Source organism: Tenrec ecaudatus, chromosome 12 (assembly GCF_050624435.1).
Source record: "Tenrec ecaudatus isolate mTenEca1 chromosome 12, mTenEca1.hap1, whole genome shotgun sequence".
NCBI lineage: Eukaryota > Metazoa > Chordata > Mammalia > Afrosoricida > Tenrecidae > Tenrec > Tenrec ecaudatus.
Genome location: NC_134541.1, coordinates 46,675,560 through 46,697,166, shown reverse-complemented (window position 1 = coordinate 46,697,166; position 21,607 = coordinate 46,675,560). Strand labels below are relative to the sequence as shown.

The window sequence follows — 21,607 nt, the reverse complement described above, 5'->3', positions numbered from 1 at the left end:
GCAGGGAAATGAGGTACCCATTAGACACCTAAGGAAACATCCACCTAAACCTAGCCACAAGTAGGCATATGACATCACACAGGTGGGTCTAACCCAGACAATGAGGTTGATCAATACCCTCAACCGCGCCTTCCCAGTGAGTGGGGAAGGAGGGAAACAAGCAGAGCCCCATTAGTTTCTGGGGATCTCCTGGTTCGGCACCCGTGCTTTGTGCTCCTGTTCAGGTACTTTTCCACGTGGTTTTTGCGGACAGCCTCGGGCTATCACGCGGTTCCAGCCAGCCCTGTAGCTTTCCAGAAACAGCATGTACGTGTTGCGTCTGCAATACCTGAAGCTTCCCTTTACCTCATAAAAGTCCCTTGGATTCCAAGCGTGCTTCTGCCACATGCATTCGTTCGGTTTGCAAAGCTAGAACGAGGAATCCCAATGCAGGAACCTAACAATAGCCTTCCACCCTAACCTAGAGCGGACGAAAGACACCAGATGCTCAATTCTGCCGAAAATGCGGGGTCTTGTCTCAGTGGCTCATAGGCCCCAATTTTGCGTGGCTGACAAATGATTCGTTATAATCACCGAGGTGGAAGGTTCCATTTCTTACGTTGTGCAGGAGGGGAAACAGGCCAGTGTGGGAAGCGAATTACTCAAACTAGAGAGTGCCTTCTACTCCTAATTTCCTGTCCTGTCATCAAGTCCTGGTGGCCTGCTACATGCTCTGTGGGAGAAAGATGGGTTTTCCACGCCCAGAAGGGTTACACTCCAGAAACTCACAGGGCCGGTTCTGTCCTGTCCCATAGGGCCGATAGGAATCAGTGCCGACTCGACGGCAGTGAGTTTCTTTTTCTTTACTTTATTTTTTTTGATGTCATCATTATGGTCATACTTCAAAAGGACCCCAGCTAACAGAATATATTTACTATCTAGCAATAATGTCTTACATATGTTTTTAATTCTGTCAAGCCAGTATGGCAGGATAGTGTGTATAATACTATTTACCTCTATGTTGAATTTTCTTGATTTAGTGCTCTTTGTTTTGTTTGTTGTTTGGGGTTTTTTTGTTCTTCGTTTTTCCTGTTCCTTTTGGGTTTTATCACAATTCACTTAGCCCTTTGATCTATCTCTTCAGAAGTTTATGCTATATCTCTACCCCTCTGTCAGTTAGATACAACTCATGTAAAATTGTTTCCAGTGAAATGGATCAGTACTTCCCTATTCAAGTGATCAATAAAATATGAATTCTTCTCTATGCTATGAACCTTATTTTATAATCACATTTCAACAAAAGAAAGAAAACAAAGCTATTAACAAATTGTTGTCAGAAAGAAGAAAGCAGGATATGTTCTATCTAAATTAAAATTTTCCAAATTTAAATTTTCTTCAGCTTTGTACGGATCATGCTAAGTAAATTTTCATTTAACAAGGAACCCACCTCATAGCTCTCTGTAGCTAGTTAATGAGAATAAATCCAAGTATCAATCTAAGTACTTGGATATAAACAAGTATTTACCAAGAATCATAATAAAAAAAAGAGAGAAATCTGTGGCCTAAGTCAAATGAAAGAGAGAGACCAGGAACAGTAAAACTTGAAATTTAGCAGCTTGCCACTACTTCTATGATGACACTAATTCCAAGATAGCTTCTTAATCACTCTCTGTAATCATCAGTATTTTTGTTAATTAAAAAAAAGGCCTTTTGATTTCCAAATGAGGAAGGGAAAAAAATCAAGTTACACTAATTATCTCAAAAACTGAGTCAGAGTAAAACTACAATGACGAGCTAATGGATCTGTGCACACATACTGCCTTCACCCAATGAAATGATCAGTTTCACAGTTTATGAAAATGAGCATTACATTTTAAATAGGATAAGGGTTACCTAAAGTTCATTTGAAGTGACAACCAGAGATAATGTATTTTCAGTGTACTTTTTAAAATGGAAGGCATTTAAGAGAATTTTTTTCTTCACATTAAACCATTATCCACAGGTGTAATACTTGTGTTTTTAAAAAACTTTTTAGCATGGTTTGGGTTAAAATTTACAGAGCAAATTGGCTTCCCATTCAAATTTTATAAACGTTCAGTTTTCTGATATTAGTTGAAATCTCTACATTGTGATCCCACTCTTCCCATTTCCTCCCTGGATATCCCATTTCCATGTGCCCATTTGCCTACCCCTTCCTGCCTCTGAACTTTGTTTTCAGACAAATACTGCTCTCTGATCTTGTATGGTTGATCTTTATGCGAAACACATTCCTCAAGGATCACTCTATGGAACCACCCCTGTGGTCTGAGAGACTGTAACTCTTTACTGGCAAAGGAAACCTCATCTTTCTCCAGAGTGTGGCTGGCTGTTTCCCACTTGTGCCCACACAGTGAGCAGCCAGCATTAGCTCCATGCCACCAGGGCTCCTGTCTACTCTGCAGTGAAGGACGTTTCCTCTCTTCCTCTCCCAATCTTCCAACCATTAACAAATAAGCTTATAGGCATAAACGTTTCCATGACTTTTTATAGTAATAGTCTAATACAATATTTGTTCTCCTGTGATCGATTTATTTTACTCAGTATTATGTCCTCCATATTTATATATGTATGCTATGACATTTTTACAGAGTCATTATTGTTTTTTGTAAGTTTTCATTTTTAAACTGCTACAAACACCCCATGATTGAGTAAGGTATATCAGTTGGGCATAGCTTTCTAAAAATAATTTTCCTAAATGAAAAACTATAATAAGAATTACCAATGGTGTCATTATTTATGCTTCTCTCAAAATAAAATAAAATATTAAACTACCTTCTTCCTAAAATAATTTTTAAATATTAAAGGTATATGAGCCTTATTCAACATAAGATCACAAGCAAACAGTAAAATATCAAAATTTAAAATTATATGCTATAAGTAATATTCTCCTACTGCTTACTCCTAAGTGTATATATTATAATAATATTAAAATATATAATGTACCAGAACCCAGAACATTTTTTCTGTGTTTCTCAAAATCCCTTGAAGTTTGAATAAGATACTAGAAAGAATACTGAACTGACAGTCATGTGACCTTTGCTTTAATTCTACCTCAGTTATTATATATCTAGGTAATTTGGGAAAAATATCTTTAACTATCTTAGTTATCTTCCTCCATCAAGCAATGTAGACTCATTTAGAGATGGTGGGCCAGTTTCAAACAATTCTGATTCATTAATGATACCTCTAACTAATGTCTTCACTAGTGCCTAGACTCCTGTATGCACAAACAGTCTAAGGCTAAATTTGTGCTCAATGGAAAAGAGCATCATGAACAATCCACAGTCTTGGTCCTGGTCACAATGGGACAGTGAGCATTTAAAAAATAAGTTCTTAGAGAATCAAGCTCTGGTTTGACAATTTCTGATTCATCCACTGGAAATATACTCAATAATCTTTAAAAACACAATGGTTAACCTATCATGTGTACGTCATTGTATTTTGGCATCACTATTAATTCTTGCAGTTTGTGAGTCTCTGACTTAATGCAGAACTGTTAGAATTGACCAAATTGCCCTGATAAACATTTGGAACATTTTTTTTAATTCTACTTGTTAAGTAATTTAGGTTATTTCAATAGCATTTTCTTTTGCCACTCCATTTCCACCATCACCTGAGTAGCTGTCAAACCAGCAATAGTAGTATAAGAAAATAGTCTCTAGAGCAGGGGTTCTCAGCCTTCCTAATGCCATGCCCCATTAATGCACTTCCTCATGTGGTGGTAAACACCCCCCACCCCAACCAGAACACTAATTTCGTTTCATTACAACAGTAATTTTGCTACTGTTAAGAATTGGGTGACCACTGTGAAAGGATCGTTTGACCCCCAAAAGGTTTGCGACTCCCAAGTTGAGAACTGTTATTTTAAACATTTAGTAAAACTATTTGTCCAGTATTTTATTTACTGTTTATTATATTAAAGAATATTATAGTTGTTTTAATCCTAATAGGATTCAGACCACCTAGTTCGGTTTATTTATTCCACTTTCTTATTTCAATGGTGCACATGGATGTCAAAATAACTTATGGGAAGCAACCTTCTCAACTGACAGCTGTGTAAATATATGCGATATATGCAGACCAATACAGCCATCAGTTTGGTAGCAACCCACTGTTCATGTTTACTAGATTTACACCTTCTGAACAAAATCAACAGAATGAGGGAAGTGTGGGCAATGGTATCATTTCCTGCTTTGAAGCAGACAAAAAGAAAATTAGGAGGTGTTACAGATTCGCATGAACATATGACTAAGGCTTTACATTTTACACATACTGTAGAATTCAATGTGGTTTGTATAAGTTGTAATGCCCTGTGTAGCCAAAAAGAAGACACAAGTTCTTGGAGGCCCTGTTCTTTAATCAGTAATGATAATTATCATGGTAGAGGTGTGGAACAGCACAAGGGTGACATAAACTATGTGAATGCATTTCATGGGACATGCTTAGTAAAAGTCAGCTCTGTTCATTAATGTGCTATTTCTGGCTTTCATGCTAAAGCTCCTAGAAAACTCTTACACTTTGGGAAGGTCAAACCACATCTTTACCTTGGAAGCTACAATCCTACGTCTCCATTCTAAGATGTCCTGTGCTATGCATTCATCAGAGTATAAAAAACAAAAACTCACTGACATTGAAGCAAATACATCCATTTACTTGCATGACTTTGGGCAAGTTGCATAACCTCGCTACCGCTTTACTTTCTTGACCTTATAAGAGGTGTCATTTTCATCAGAGTGGTCAGAGTGATAATAATGTTGTTGTTAGTTGCTAGCAACGCTCTGCCAACTCCTGATGATGGCACTATATCATAACCAACTGTAGTCCGTTCTGCACCACCTTCATTGTTGGTATGCTCAAATCCATTGGTTTGGTCCATTGTGCAGTGTCTTTCCAACCTACTTGACCAAACATGCTATTGTTCTCCAGGGAGCTGTCTCTCCTCTCAACATGTTCAAAGTATGTAAGACAAAGCCCCACCACCCTTGCCTCTAAGGAGCACTCTGGCCACACTTCTTTCAAGATAGATTGATTTGTCTTTTGGGCAGTTCATGACAATTACAAAATTCTTCTCCAGCACCACAATTCAAATACATCAAGTCTTCTTCAGTTTTCCTTATTCAGTGTCTAAATTTCACATGTATATGAAGTGACTGAAAATACCACAGTTTGGGTCAGGCACACCTTAGTCTTCAAAGTAATATCCTAGCTTTTCAACTCTCTAAAACACTCTTAAATGCAGCAGATTTACCTAACATAACGTGTCTTTTGATCTCTTGACTGTTGCTTCCATGAGCATTGCGTTTGGATCTAAGCAAAACAAAATCCATGAGGACTTCAATCTTTTCTCCATTTACAATGCTGGTACCCATCGAGCTGGCTATGAGAATTGTGGTCTTCTTCACATTGAGTGTGAGCCACACTGAAGGCTGTACTCCTTGGTCTTCATCAGCAAGTGCTGTGGTTTCCCCATGTTCAACAAACTGGCTCGTGCCATCTGCATATCGCAGGTTGTTAATAAGCCTTCTCCCAATCCCAATGCCACATTCTTCTTTATATAATGGGGCTTCTTTGACTATTTTCCTCACCATAAGATTGAATAAGTATGATGAGAATTACTAGGCTATCGATGGAATCATTAAACTAGACAGAGGAAAAACAACTCTTGGTAAAAAGACAACTTGAATTTCAAAGAAATTTCATGAAATGAAAATGTCTGCCTGTCTTGAATGATTATGTATTGTTTGATATTAGTTATATAATTGACTTTAAATTACATTATCCAAATGAATAATTGTCCATTGCTTTCCAGAACTTAGGGACCTGGAGGATAGAAGGACAGGAGGTAAGGGTGATTTTTAAAAGCGCAATACGGGGAATCCATGTGGAGATGGGATAGTCTGCATGTTGAGAGTATATAGTAGTGTATAGATGCAACTCACTCGTGAAAAAGAGTGCACAGAACTGAACTAAACCTTCAACTGCTAACAGAAAGCTCCGTGGTTTGAATGTATGCCAACAAAGACTAGGCAATTTGTATGTGTAAAGATTTCAGTTTAGAAAACCTTTTATGGTAGCTCTACCCTGTCCCATAGGTCTGTATGCGTTTGGATAAATTCGACAGCATGAAGCATCAATAAAAACACAGACATGCACACATACATAAAGACACAACAAACAAAAGTAAAATTTGGAAAAAATAATCCTTGTGGAACATATCAATTTTAATTTCGTGGTGATAATATTTAATTTCAGGGTGATACTATCTAGTTTGACAAGATATTATCATTGCCAGAAACTATGATATCAGAATAAAACATTTAATTAAAATGTATTTTTTTGCATTCTGACCACAGAAAAGTACAAAGGGTGTTGAGTGAAAATGTCAAACATAGGGTCCCCAAGTAAAACTAGAATAGGAGGAAGACATCAGGCTAAGTCTCCAAGGGTACAGAAGTGATTTATAAAGTTGTGTAAAAAAACTGATAAGAGTCATCCAGCTTCCTATAACAAATAAATTTTGAAAGAGAAATGGCTTCATTTTTTGCCATTTATACATTACAGGTATGACAGAGGGGTTCTTTCTGGGACTTAAGTAAAGATAATGTTTTTATTTGATGAGTTGACAGAGCCACAATTTTGCCCTATGACCTTAGAGGAAGAGGGGCCAGGGTCTTCAGGGTCAGGAGTCAAAGTCATTCTCCTTGCCAGCAGGTGTCCTGCGGGTCTCCATTTAAAATGAAGACCACCCATGCTCTAAGGGCATTCTGACCCTCAACACAAAGGGCAGTTTTATTTGCAGAGGAAACACCTGAACGCTATTCCATAAGCTGTTTCTCCTGTTTCTACAAACTGAAATGGTATTTTGAGATGTCTTATGTCTGAAACTAAAAGTTAACTATTATTAGTAAGGGGAAATTCATCCTTCACCAACTACTCCCCCATATAAAATTTGTTGTTTGGCAAGAGAAAGAGAGCCAATGGTGTGAATAATTATCAAAATGTGGTGAACATGGTGAAAATTTGCCTCATTTTCAAAAACAATCTTAGTAAAAGAAAAATGATAGAATTACAGGGCATTTCAAAAATGGTCCTTGATTTTCCTTCAGGCATTGATTTCAATCATGTTCTCTTTATTCTACCTTTCCTGTCCTTTACTGGGAGACTAGGTGGTCAACTATAGTTATTTTTAAAATTCTTATGTCAACTTGCTCCAGTACAGAACTTCAGTCTTTCACACAATTTACTTTTTGTCTCTTTCCCCACGATGTTCTAGTCACAGAGTGAAGAAAGGACATGTCCACTTTAAAGAAAATCATTTTATTGGGGGCTCATACTCATACACTCTTATCACAATCCATACATACATCCATTGTGTCAAGCACATTTGTATATTTGTTGCCAACATCATCCTCAAAAGATTTGCCTTCTATTTAAGCCCTTGGTATCAGCTTCTCGTTTTTCCCCTCCCTCTCCTGCTTCCCCCTCCCTCACAAACACTTGATAATTTATAAATTATTATTCTTTTGTCATATCTTACACTGTCCAATGTCTCCCTTCACCCACTTTTCTGTTCTCCATACCCCAGGGAAGAGGTTATATGTAGATCCTTGTAGTCAGTTCCCCCTTTCTACCCTACCCTCCCTCCACCCTCCCAGTATCTCCACTCTCAACACTGGTCCTGAAGGGATCATCTGTCCTGGAATCCCTGTGTTTCCAGTTCCTATCTGAACCATCATGCATCCTCTGGTCTAACTAGATTTGAAAGGTAAAATTGGGATTATGATAGTGGAGGATGTGGGGAGGAAGCATATAAGAACTAGAGGAAAGTTATATGTTTCATCGTTGCTGTACTACCCCCTGACTGGCTCCTCTCCTCCCCACGACCCTTCTGTAAGGGGATGTTCAGTTGCCTACAGATGGGCTTTGGGTCCCCACTCTGCACACACCCCCATTCACAATGATATGATTTTTTGTTCTTTGATGCCTGATACCTGACCCCTTTGACACCTGGTCATTACGCAGGCTGGTGTGCTTCTTCCATGTGGGCTTTGTTGCTTCTGAGCTCATGGCTGCTTGTTTATCTTCGAATGTAGACATATCCAATTTTTAACACTTCTGTTTTGTTCTGGACTCATTTCTCTTCCTTTTTCTGGGGTAGGTTGGCGTATATGTCCCTTATGTACTCGATGCTGCTCTCTGTGTGGTGGCCATCAAACACACCCTTTCTCATTAAGGTTCATGTAAGAGTTCTTCTAGCGATTCTGAAGTGAACAGTAGCTGTGTACTTTATGGTGCAATCTGGGACATCTTTGCCTGGAAGAGGTGTTAATATGGATGGTATCCTAGGAGTCCATTTTTAAACCACGACTTTCTTAGAAAAAACAATGACAAACCAATGATGTATACTACGCTAAAAAGGCTCAGTTCCTTGCTCATACTCAAGAAAACTCATGTCCCCATAAAACAAGTGTGTCTCTGCAGTTCCTTTGCGTAGGTAGTTTGTTCCAGCTGGTATACAGCTTTCCTCCCTCAGCTTTTACCGAATGGGTGGGCCCACTCTTCTTTGAAAAGGTTACTTTGCCTGATTAGCTCGGCTACCCTGTTTGATGTGCCAGAAAGACCACTCAAGCATATACTTATGCATATTAGTATGTTTTTAACCCACAAGATGCACTGACATCCTAGCGGCACCAGTGTTGAAGGTGCTGTTGGCTCACTTGCTGCTGCTCCCAATTCAACAGTGTTCCCTCCTTTGTATTGTATCTCCTTTCAATCCTGTTCTGCACACGCAGACTTCTAGTCTCCCCTGCTTGTAGGCGCCTCCAGTTTCTGGGAGATATTCTCTAGGAGATACTTCACTTGACGAACTTCAGGGTGTGACGAAACCCTTAAGACTTCTCTCTAGGCCAATGACATCCACCTCAGACAAGTTTGCTTTGCTTCATTTTTATCCATTTCTTTTTATGATAAATAGTTGTGTTGAACATTGTATGTTTTCCCAGATCCCCTTTCTATAATAAATAATTCATTGCTTAAGTCAGTGAGGGTGTTGGTAACACACAGTCCCTTGTCAGGGAAGAAAACTGCCTCATCCAACATTATGACCTCTTCATGAGTAGCTCACGTCAATAACTTGGATTTAGAAAACCCAAGCTCTCTTCATTGAATGGTATGCAGAATGGATATATGAAGGCATAAAATTCTTAAATTTCTCTGATGTTTTACAATTGAATATTTATAGTGAAGGGGAAACAGGCAGAATCCTTTGGAAAGTGGATTTTTGCAGATGCAGTTAGGTTAAAATTTAGCACTCTCTCATTTGATCTCCTTTATGATCCATTTAATTTTGTTCTAGTTTTAAATATATTCTGCTTCTTTTTTATTGAGTTTTTTATCCATTTTGTTATTCTATTTTTCTTTGTTTTTAATGTTTTTCTGCATATTAAATACAGGATAGGTAAATCTACAGAGACAGTAACTAGATTAATGGTTCCTTGAGATCTGGCAGGGGAATTATGGGGGAATTGGGAAGCTAAAAATGATGAGTATAAGTATGAAGAAAAAGTTCTAAAATGGATTGTAGTGATGATTGTACAATCCTTCATGATGTGATTGAACTATTCAGTTGTGTGATATGGCTTTTATGCCAATAAACCCATAGGAAAAATGAGAATATAAAATAAAAGGCCCTGGACCCAATTCAAGACAATTTTGATTGGCCAACTTAGTTGAGATTGAGACACAATTCAACTTCTACCTCTGCCCATGCTTGCTTCCTAGTTCACTATTCCACAGATTTCCATCCCAACACTCCATTAAAAAAAATATATCATGCTAATCTCTATTTCCTTGCTTCCTGGAAAATTTAATATTCAACCTTTTAGGGAGATTAGAGCTTATTGAGGAGACATCTATTATTAACAAAGTGGGTCTCTGATCACCAATTGGTAGAAGCTTTTTAAGACTGTAAACCACCTGGTGCCTCTTGGCCCTTAGCTTTCTTTTTTCTTTTTCTCTCTTTCCTTATTTTATTTCTGTCTGTCTTTATGTTTCATTTTTTAACAGCTTTTAAATTGTATATTAGTTGAGGTTTACATTTCAGATCATCAACTTTTATTCAACAATTTAAACTATTAATCAAATGCCCTGATAATTCACCCTTCCTTCCTCATCCTTGATTTCTCTTCTCCCTGCTGTGGACTGTGATAGGTAGGGTTATTGTGCCACACTGACCAATAAACACATGTGGAATTAATAAGGTTGCGGTTTAATTGATGGACAAAGAGATAAATGGCTGAGCGAGCCTCGCCTTTTTGTCACTTGCTCTCTGATGATCAGACCAGTGTGCAGTTGCCTTAGCTAGTTCTCTGCCTCAATTTTCTAGCTACACTACCTGTGGGACACCCAACTCGTGGACTATGCTGCTATAGTTTGAGGTTCCTCTGTGTCCTGCTTTGTCACACTGCTGATGTATACATCACTTAAGCTGGGGACTGTCAGATCCTGTCATCTAGCTGACTGCTGGTACACTGCTCTGTTGTTTGCTGCCTGGGCCAGACTGCCTGCATTGCCCTACAGAAGACTCAGTTGTCTGCTTCCTTGACTTATACCCAGCAGCCCTTGTGAGTTGAAGGATTGTCAGTATATTAACTGTCCCACAGAAGCGAGTAGTTGAACTGATCCCTCTGTACTGTACTCTCATAAGGAGAGTCCTGGGAACCTGCCCCCTCTCTCTGCCTTCACCTTCCTGATGGCTGATCCTGATTGCTGCCAGAGCCCTGTCACAGCCATTGGATCCACTTGACTCTTCACCAACCAGCCCAGGATCTCTCTGCATTCTGCATCATTGTATGTGGTTGCGTAAGGGTGATAGGGGACTTATGGTTTAGTATCAAACTTATGGACTTGATCTGAATTGAACTGTGCTGGGATGATTGTTTGATATAAAATTACTTGATATCAATCTCTCTATTACACACATATATGAGTGTCACTGAATTTAGTTTTCTAGTCAAACCAGCCTAAAACATGGGGTTTATCCCTGTTGTATTTTTGTCATTGTGGATAGCCTTCTGAATCTTTGTTATTATGTTTTACTATGGCTTTTTGGTATTTGAAAGCAAACTGCAATAAAGATTCCAAGGGGTAGGGGTGGGGGAAAGGGGGAGGAGAAGAAAAGGTTAAGGGGAATATGATATCCAGGAGTTCGGGAAAGAAGAAAATGTTTTGAAACTGATTTGGGTAGAAATTGTACAATACTTCTTAATTTGACTGACCCATGGAGTGATATTACATCTTGATTTTCCCCTAAAAGATATTTTGGGGAAAAAAGAGAAAGAAAAATGTCTCTCAACATTTTATTGCATTTTTTATTTTGCACCCATTATAATTATGAAATATTAATCTAAATTTAAATTATTATAATTCTATTTTAAAATTAATCATCATACCTCCAATAAATATTATTAAAATAAATACATTAAATATTAATGACAAGGGATGGGAAAAACATGTTTTTAAAGAATAGTGGTAATGATTGTACAGCTCTTCTTGATATAGGTAAATTATTTAATTGCATGTTATATGGATGAGATGTCAACAAAACTATATATTTTTTAAAATTATTAATGATATGGTACCAGGTTATGGAGTCAAAAGTGCAGTAAAGAGAGGAATCAAGTAAAGCATTTTGAAAACTTTTTTTTTAACATGAAATCCTGATAAGAAGTAGATTTAGAAAAAGTTGTGAAGAGGAAGGAAAGCAGTAAATTCTGTCAGTTAATTTTACAAGTTTGAACAATCTCACTATAAAGCACCTAGGGCCTCCATATTCCTTAGCCCTCACACCTAAACAGTGGTCTGAGTGCCTTAAAGGAAAAAGGAGGAAAGTGAAACTGAAGTGGACTTGGAGTCTTGTGACAAACAAGTTCACTTCAAACACTAACACACACAGAGAAAAAAAAGCACCTCGTGTTTCTTATGTACATGTTTCCATTATAGCAGTCATGCTTCAAACGGTATTCATCATCTTTCTGTTACTTAAATAGCATTGTGCTTACCGAAAACTGTGCTACAAATCATTCTATGCCTCACTTCATTCTTATTTACTTAGAGAGCTTGGACTTGTTCACAGTATTCAAGGGTCCTTATGATACACTCTTTAATTACAATTCTGTATGTGCTGGGTAAATTTCCTGGAATCTCAAAACTTCTAATTCATCACATTTCAGAACATTGCTCTCTCCTGGTACATTGAACCCTGGCTTACCTAACTAAATCCAACTGCCAAGCACTTCTAATAATCAAATCCTGTCCATTCCTATTAATCTCTTATCCACACCTGAATACTCAGTATGTGATGAGTGACTGCAAAAAGATTATTCTCACTTTAACTCTCAGGGCTAAACAGTCAGTAGTTTCCGCCTTCTCGGTGATACCTAAGAGACTGTTTAGAATACACCAGCAGCCTAACCTGACTTACTCAACCTTCCATCAATGATGATCCTATCTTTGGTCCAATGGATGCATCCAGAAACAAGTCAGACTTAATAAGCTAATGGGAGAAAAATTACAAAGAGTGGGTTAACTAAATAGAGAACAGACAATCTAGCCATTTGATTTAGCCTGATGTTTTTATTTTATTCATTAGAAAATTTATGGTGTATCAAAAATGGTTATCAAATGTTCTCTCTATTCATATTTTATTTATCTTTGTCAGAGTCATAGAAAAAAATCAAGAAAATGGAGATTATAAATAATATATGTCTGTCATCTATCCAAACTCACAGACTGAGGTAGAACCCACGAATTACTCATACCAAAAGGAAGAAATAGACCAAGTCAGTAACTTCCAACCGAGTTGAGGGCCATGTGGACTCACTGGGGCATTCTACCTAGTATTTAGTGAAGAGCTGTCACCAATTCTACACAGACGATTCCAAAATATAGAAAAGGTCAGCAAACTCCTGATCTCATCTCATTTTATGCAGTGAGCCGAGCCAGGCTGAGACATCACAAAGATAGAAAACTACAGACCAATTTCCCCAATGAACATAGATGCAAAAATTCTCAACAAATTCTGGCAAAAAGGATCCAACATATATTGTGATTAAATAAGATTCATATCAGGTATGCAAAAGGGATCCAACATATATTATCATCAAACAAGATCCATGTCAGATATGCAAGTTATTCATTAGAAGAATAATCCACCATATAAAGAAGAAAGAAAAGGAAAAAAGAACTACATAATCAACTCAGAAAAGCTTTGGACAACGAGATCCAGTGCACCCATTCCTCATTTAAAAACTCAACAAACAGGAATAGAAGGGACATTTCTCAACACAATAAAAGCCAAATAAGAAAAACAAATGGCCATCATCTTTCCAATAGGGAGAAAACTGAAAGCATTCACTCTGTGAGGGGGAACCAGGTAAGGGTGCCCTTTCTCACCACTCTTATTCAACTTCGTAAGGAGCCCTGGTGACATAACGATACATATTGAGCTGCTAACCACACCGTCAGCCATTGGAAACCCCCAGCTGCTCTGCTGGTGAAAAATGGGGTTTTCTGCTTCTGTTAAGAATTACAGCTTCAGAAACTCACAGGGGCAGGTCTACCTTGTACTATAGGGTCCCTATGAACCGGTATTCACTCGAAGGCAGTGAATATTCAACATTGTGCAGGAAATCTTAGCCAGAACCATCACACAATGTAGTAAGCTGGCTTGTCTAGAGTAACAAAATCAGTGAATATATATATAAAAGCTGGCTTGTCTAGAGTAGGAAAATCAGTGAAAATATATATACCTATATATACATATATACACATCTATATGAACTTTACATCAGGAAAGCATCCCAGTCCAATCCAAGTCCATGGGTCAGATGCTGTGGAGCCCTTTCAGACTCATGTAGCTGAAAGCCAATGACACATAGAAGTGAAGTATGCGGCAGGGAGATAACAGAGTCTCAAGGATTAAGTTTGGTAGAAACATAGCAGGGAGCAGATAGCTTGGAGGTTGGCTTCCAGGGTCAGCAACCCCTATGAGGCTGCCCCGAGAGGCAGATACAGAATCCCAGCAAGCAGAAGATGGAAGAACCGTGAGAGAAGGTGAAGATCCTAGTTTCTCCCTTATAAAAATGCCATATCCCCCAGGAGGCATTATGAGGTTATGACCTCATAGACAGGTGGGACTCCTCCTACCCTTTTTTACAAATTCAAGTTGACATAAAATCTAACTTCTACAGAGCACCTCTTGTCAAGAAGAACAAAATAGGATCCCTCTCACTACCCAACTCAAAACGTTGTTACATAGCTCCAGTAGTGAAAACAGCATGGTAGTGCTGCAGTGCTAGTTTCATAGGCCAATTGAACAGAGAAAAGACGCCAGAAATCATTTTACCCATCTAAAGACAACTTAACACCCAGGAAGGGCCAGAAAACATTAAATGAGAAAGAAATGGTTTCTTCAATAATTGATGCTGGCAGATAGGATCTCCATCTGAAGAAGAATGAAATGGGAAGCATAACTCACGTCATGTACAAAAGTGAACTCACGATAGATAAGAGACCTGCATGCAATTCCCCAAACTATGGAGAATATCAATGAGTAAATAGCAACAAGCTTAGGAGCACAGACATGTGAACAAGCATACCGACGGAAGCGCACACAGTAGAAGACCAAGTAGATGAGTTGGACCAACTAAAAATAAGACCCGCATGTGCATCAGAAGATGTCATCAAAAGATTAAGAAGAGAACCAGGAAAAAAATATTTAGTAACAACACATTAGACAAAGGTCAAGGCTTTACAGTCTATGCTTCTGTTGTTATTAGGTCTCAGTGAGTCCGATCCAATGTGCAGAAACCTTGTGCACAACAGCCAGCACACCAGTCCTGTGCCAGCCTCAGCACTTCCCATGTTTGAGCCCCTGGCTGCAGCTACAGGGTCCCTCTGTCTCCTGGAGAGCATTCCTCCTTTGTGCTGGCCTCTCCTTTACCAAGCATTATGTCCTCCTCAGGGACGGTCTCCCTTGACAACGTATTGACAACCTATAGAAACTGCAAGACTTTGATAAGAGAAAAAAAATCATCTAATTTAAAAGTGGGCAAATGACATAAACAGGCAGTTCATAAAAGATGGCATCCGAATGACTAACAGACATGGGAAAATGCTTGAAATCATTAGCCATCTGAGAGATGAAGATTAAAACATGATGAGATATCACCATACAGCCTCATTAAATTTTTTTTTTAACAAAAAATGCTGGATAGGGTTCAGATAGATTAGAATTCTCGTTTATTGCTGAGGGGGCCGATAAATATATACAACCGTTGTGAAAAGCAATACAGCACTATCTAAACCAATAGGGAATAGAAATGCCGTATTAGCTAAGCAACACCTATGCTGGGTATATAATCTAAAAAGCAGAAGCTATAAAATGAACAGACATATGCCCTCTTATATCTGTCTCCACACTGTTCACTATAGCAAGGAGCTGGAAACCACCCAAATGCTCATTCATAAAAGAGTGGGTAAAGAAACGCTGCTGCAAACACACAGTAGAAATAGAAAACAATGTTGAAATGACAAAGGACATGGGTGGACCTGGAGAACATTACGCTGAATGAAATCAGTCAATCATCAAAGGACACATAATGTATGTGACCACTGCCTTAAGGATAAAAACAAGGACACAGACTCGTGCACCAGGGGCCCAGACTGTGGCGGTTGCCAAGGGAGAGAGGGCAAGGCTGGCAAGTTGAAGCAATGGACTGGCAAGTTGACAGGTATTGAATTGAGGGAAAGGGAACATAGACACCCATACAAGGCGGATAGCTGGGATAGAATGTGTTGAATGCAGAGTTCATGGTCTGAAATGTAAAATCCCCCACCTAAGTCTAATTTTAAAATTCCTAAAAAATAAAGATAACTTAAACCAATAACAATTCATCTAGAGGTGGAGTGTATTCGGGCTTTGTTTCAGTGTTTTCCTCTTTGTTGCCTCGCCTCATCCACACATCCACACACAAAGAAAGAACAAATGCATGTTTCTAAAGTGAAATGCAAAATACAGCTACATAAAAATCAAGCAAAATAAGAAGAAGAATATAACAATCTTTATCATTACAAAATTACATCCTCCTTACAAAGATTGAACACAATGCTTATTCCCAAAGCAACCAATTACTGAATTATTATACCTGAGTAGAAATCAAAGTATTTAAATAAATGACAATCATAAAGTAGAATTTTGTACAACAGAAATTTGAATTATGTTGAAACCCTCCTGAATGCTAAGTGCCAGAGTTGGTATTTTATAAAATGCTTTTAGTAACTAAATCTAAACCAATAGTTGGCTTCCTTAACAACCCCAGATCATTTAAATGATGTTGAAGGCAAGCAAAAATAAATTAATAATAATGTTGATTATATTGCTTTGATTTCCTGACTTACTTCAGAATATATATGTATATATATACATATATACTTCAATTATCCTTTATGTATGCATTGTTTATTTTACATATGTGCTCAAGGTTATTCTAATAAATTAATCATTTTCTTAACATTTTCTCCTAAGCTATATTCCAATTTCAGACAACGATATTGGAATCTCAAAAGGCTCCTATTAGGTCAGTTAGTGACACTACCACTTATGTTGCTGTTTAATATTCTTATACTTGAACTCATGAATCTCCATAAGAAAATAAAAATTATAAAAGCAATATGAACTTTTCTTTTACCACTTAGAATGCTGTGCTACAAGTCATGATAACAGTGCCATCATTAACAGGAACAGTAAGGAAATTATTTTGGAGATCACTCCAATGCCAATAATGTCCCAGCAAACCTTCTAACAGAGATGAAGCACATTGAATCTCACATACACCTATTGTGCAAGTATTAAAACAAGAGACACTCATAATTCTATCATTCAGTAGGTCAAAGTCTATCAGAAATAGATATACTGAATAATTAATTATAATTATTTTGAGTTTAATATTCAGATTTATAAGAATAAACAAAAATAACAAAATTGGAGAAATTATGTGCCATTCTGAGTTGTGTGTTTTTTTAAAACAGGATAAATTTTAAAACAAAGAAAATTATTGTTGCAGAAAATGTACTTTATATAAATAAATGCATACTTATAAATACACACAGAATGCAAAACTGATTTAATAATATTTACATATGTATATTTAAAATATATTCAGATTTTTTTCAGCAGTTTTATTCACAGGTAATTTATATATTATGTAATCCAATAGATCAATCTTTCAATCCTATCATGGAGGATTGTACTATCACCTTCACATCAATTTTAGAGCATTTCTCCTCCTCCAAGGTCAAATCACCTTTAAGATGCTTCATTCATTCGCAATCTGGTCGAGTGCTCTCTCCCCACTCCTGTCTTCATTAGCTACTCCCGCAATCCCCTTTCGCTCCTTATCTTATTCAGATACGTTAAAATATACAAATATATGTACATTGCCATTAAAAATCAGTTATTTTGCATTCCTGTATGTCAGAATTCTCATTCCTGTAATCTAGAAAGATAAAACTTTTTGCTCTCTTTACCAAAATTCCCATTTATGGCAGGACAATTAAAGTAAATTCTATCTCTGCTCCCTTATACAGACACATACAGAGAAAGCCTTAATTGAAAAATATTCAGAGTAATGAAAAAACATTTTTAACAGCTCTTATCAGTGTCTTATCTTACAAGATATTTAAAACTCTTAGACTGGAACCTTCCTCTTAGGAATATCCAAAAACGAAATTCACTGACATCTTGTCAGTTCCAACTCATAGCAACCCTGAAGGACAGAGAAGAATTCCAAGATTGTGAATCTTGAAGGGATTGGAACGCTGCATCTTTTCCCTCTCTTTGGTAACAAGTCAATAATTATTAAAATAGGAGAAGATGGATTAAAGATACATAAAACTTTCAGAATCATGTAGAACTCTATTCTATGTATGTCATGAAAGTATAAAAATAATGTTAGTTGAGGCAAACATAAATAGTATTTTTAAACAATTTTTCCTTTCTCTATTTTTGAATTTATTACTCCTTTAAAAATCTTTGTTTAATCCCTTCCAAAATAAAGCAGGTTTGATTCAAAATTAAAGTTCTTCTTTAAATCATTTTATTGGAGGCTCATACAACTCTCATCACCATATATACAGACATCAATTGTGTAAAGCACATTTGTACAATCATTGGCCTCATCATTCTCAAAACATTTTCTCTCCACTTAAGCCCCTGGCATCAGCGCCTCATTTTTCCCCTCCCTCCCTACTCTCCACTCCCCCATGAACCCTTGATAATTTATAAATTATTATTTTGTCATATCTTGTCCTGCCTGACGTCTCCCTTCTCCCACTTTTCTGTTGTCCTTCCCCCACAGAGGAGGTCACATGTAGATACTTGTAATCGGTTCCCCCTTTCTAACCTACCCTCCATCTACCCTCCCAGTATCACCACTCACACCACTGGTCCTGAAGGGATCATCCACCCTGGATTCCCTGTGTTTCTAGTTCCTATCTGTACCAGTGTACATACTCTGGTCTAGTCATATTTGTAAGGTAGAATTGGGATCATGATAGTGGTAGGGGAGGAAGCCTTTAGGAACTAGAGGAAGGTTGTGTTTTTCAGCATTGCTACATTGCACTCTGCCTGGTTCCTCTCCTCCCCGAGACCCTTCTGTAAAGGGATCTCCAGTGGACTACAAATGGATTTTGGGTCTCTACTCTGCACTTCCTCCTTCATTCACTATGGTGAGATCTTTTGTTCTGAATATGCCTGATACCTGATCCCTTCTACACCTCGTGATCGTGCAGGCTGGTGTGCTTCTTCCATGTGGACTTTGTTGCTTCTGAGCTAGATGTCTGCTTGTTTACCTTCAAGTCTTTAAGACCCCAGACACTATATCTTTTGATATCTTGGCACTATCAGCTTTCTTCACCACATTTGCTTACTTTCTTCTGTTAAATAGGCATTCTATGATGCTCACCTTCCCAACACAACCGCTGAAAACAAAGAGGGTGAATAAGCAAAATTAAAGGTTTTTGACATGCAGATTTGGGGCTAAGTTTGTTATTGCTGAGAATATACACAGAATATATTCACCAATCCAACAATTTCTGCATATGTAATTTAGTGACATTGATCATACATTTTGAATTGTGCAAACACCCTTACTCTCATTTTCTGAGTTGTTTTACTAACTGTTCCATAAAGTTCATATCTAATCTTCCGAGTTGTTCTTGTCAATTTTACCCCATAGAAATAGTTAGCTCTTAAAACATAATACTCTGGAGAAACCAGATGGTGCCCACTTATCAGAACAAATAGCATCTGGGGTCTTAAATGATTGTTTTCAAGCAAGCAGCCTTCTAAGTGAGGTGTCAACTAAGTCCATATGGAAGAAGCACACCAGCCTGTGTGATCTGATGATTCTAAGTAATATCATCCAAATGTAAAGGAGATAATCATATGAGAGCTTAAATTATGAACACCCGGTTTGCAGAAGCCTGTGGATGCAAGTGGAAGCCCAAGGTCTATTTGCAGGGTCCACACATGGATTAAACAGGTGAGTACTCTCCAATCATAGCTGAGGGCTGTGTATAGTCCTGTTATCAGACAGAGAGCATTATAAAGTAAATTATGGCAGTGATAGTAAGGTCAAAACGTAGTATCTTAACATTTGATTGCACTGTTGATTTATTTTAAAGCTATTTCAGTGTTTTTAAAAAGTGAAGGAGAGATACATGGGGGCATGCCCCTGGTGAATCTGCTCTGTCCATGTATGGACCAGGGATGTGAACAGCCTAGCTAAAATGCAGAATGCATTGGAAAGTGGATTGTTTTAGGTGCAGTTAAGTTAAAAATTGGGATCTTATCATTTGTGCCCCCTTATGATCCATGTAAATATGTTCTAATTTTTAATATTATCCACTTACATTTTGATTGAGGTCTTTATGTTTTACTTTGTTATTCTTGTCAGTTTGTTTGTTTCAAATGTGTCTCTGTATGTAAAATCAGAATAGGTACATTTATAGAGACAGTAATCGGATTAATGGTGCCTTGGGCGTGCGGCAGAGGAGGCCTGGGAAAAACAATGAGCACAAGAAAAAAAGGAAATGTTCTAAAACTGATTGTGGTGATGATTGTACAACTCTTCTTGACGTGATTGAACTACTGAGGTACATGACATGTGGATTATATGCCAAGAAACTATTGAAAACTAAAATAAAATAACAAACATCTGGGTTGGAAGAAATAAAGCCAGAGAGTTCTTTAGCATCAAGGATGGCAAGACTTCGTCTTGCATACTTTGGACATATTTTCAGAAGAGACCGGTCTCTGGAAAAGGACATCATGTTTGGTAAAGTGAAAGAGCAGCACAAAGGAGGGATACCCTCTGGGGGATGCATGGACGCAGTGGCGGCATCAATAGCCTCCAGCATAGGAACAAATGTGAGGATGGCATAGGACCATGCAGCGTTTCGTGCTGTGGTAGAGTTCTCAGTTTCCATGGGTTGGAGCTGACTAGATGGCACCTAACTACAACAACAATGTTCTAAGATGACTTTTTTTTATAAGGGAAACTATTGTTTTGTTTTAAAATGACTTTGGGGAATATTCTGATTTGTGATTTCCAGATTATCTCAATGATTTCAATAAAAAGTAATCAACTTGTTCCAAAAGTCTTGAGTCTCTGAGAATTTCTTAATTCTATTCTGCATTCCCCACATCGGTCAGGATTATTTTATATGAGGTTTGATAAAAATAGTCAACAGTGTTAGCCAGGCTTAACTAAGTTCTAATGGTCTTATAGCAAAGGAGGCAGTTGATCATAGAGGCAATAAGCCACATATTCCATTACCTCTTTCTATTAATTTTTCTTATTCTTCTTCTATTGCTCCAAACAAATAGAAATAAATGGCTATGCCTGGAAAAGGCACTTGTAAATATTTAAGAAACAAAGAATTATACTATGAACTAGGAGACAGACAGAAGGACTAGATACATTTATGTTGTTAGGCCAATTAACTCAAATGTCCCATGGCACCATTACATTATATTTCTAAAGCAAGAAGTTAAATCCAATGAGGTGTTTGATTGTACATAAGCAGCCTCCTCTGCTGCTTTTTTGTAAATACTTTCTACCACATAAATTTTGCAAATTCAACCTTTTACAGGTGCATGATTTATTGTACAATTATAATAATCGGCTATATAACCCTATCTGTATTCAATGGGAAAACTTCCCTATCAATTTACCCTTCTTTTCTCCTCCACACTTGACCCGGACAACTACTAATAAACTTTAGTCTTGTACATTAGTGTCCATTGTATTACTATTTACAGAGCCCCCAAATGGAAACAACAGATGCCCAACAATAGATGAATGGATAAACAAAATGTGTTTCATACATAAATGTATCAGTCTGAGTATCTAACTTTTGTAAAAATGTATCTCTGACTTTCAAAATTGGATATACATGTGAATAATACTTTTAATATTCTCTTGTTCCTTTTAAAATAAGAAATCCGTGTTACCCTGTATCAACGCTA

The 21,607-nt window shown here is 37.6% G+C and overlaps 1 protein-coding gene across 1 annotated transcript in view; it reads right to left on the bottom strand.

The window, feature by feature from the left end:
• The window catches only part of LOC142422649 (ADP-ribose glycohydrolase MACROD2-like), a 717,500-nt gene that overhangs the window by 224,685 nt on the left and 471,208 nt on the right, over nucleotides 1–21,607 (bottom strand). The gene's annotated exons all lie outside the window — the stretch shown is intronic.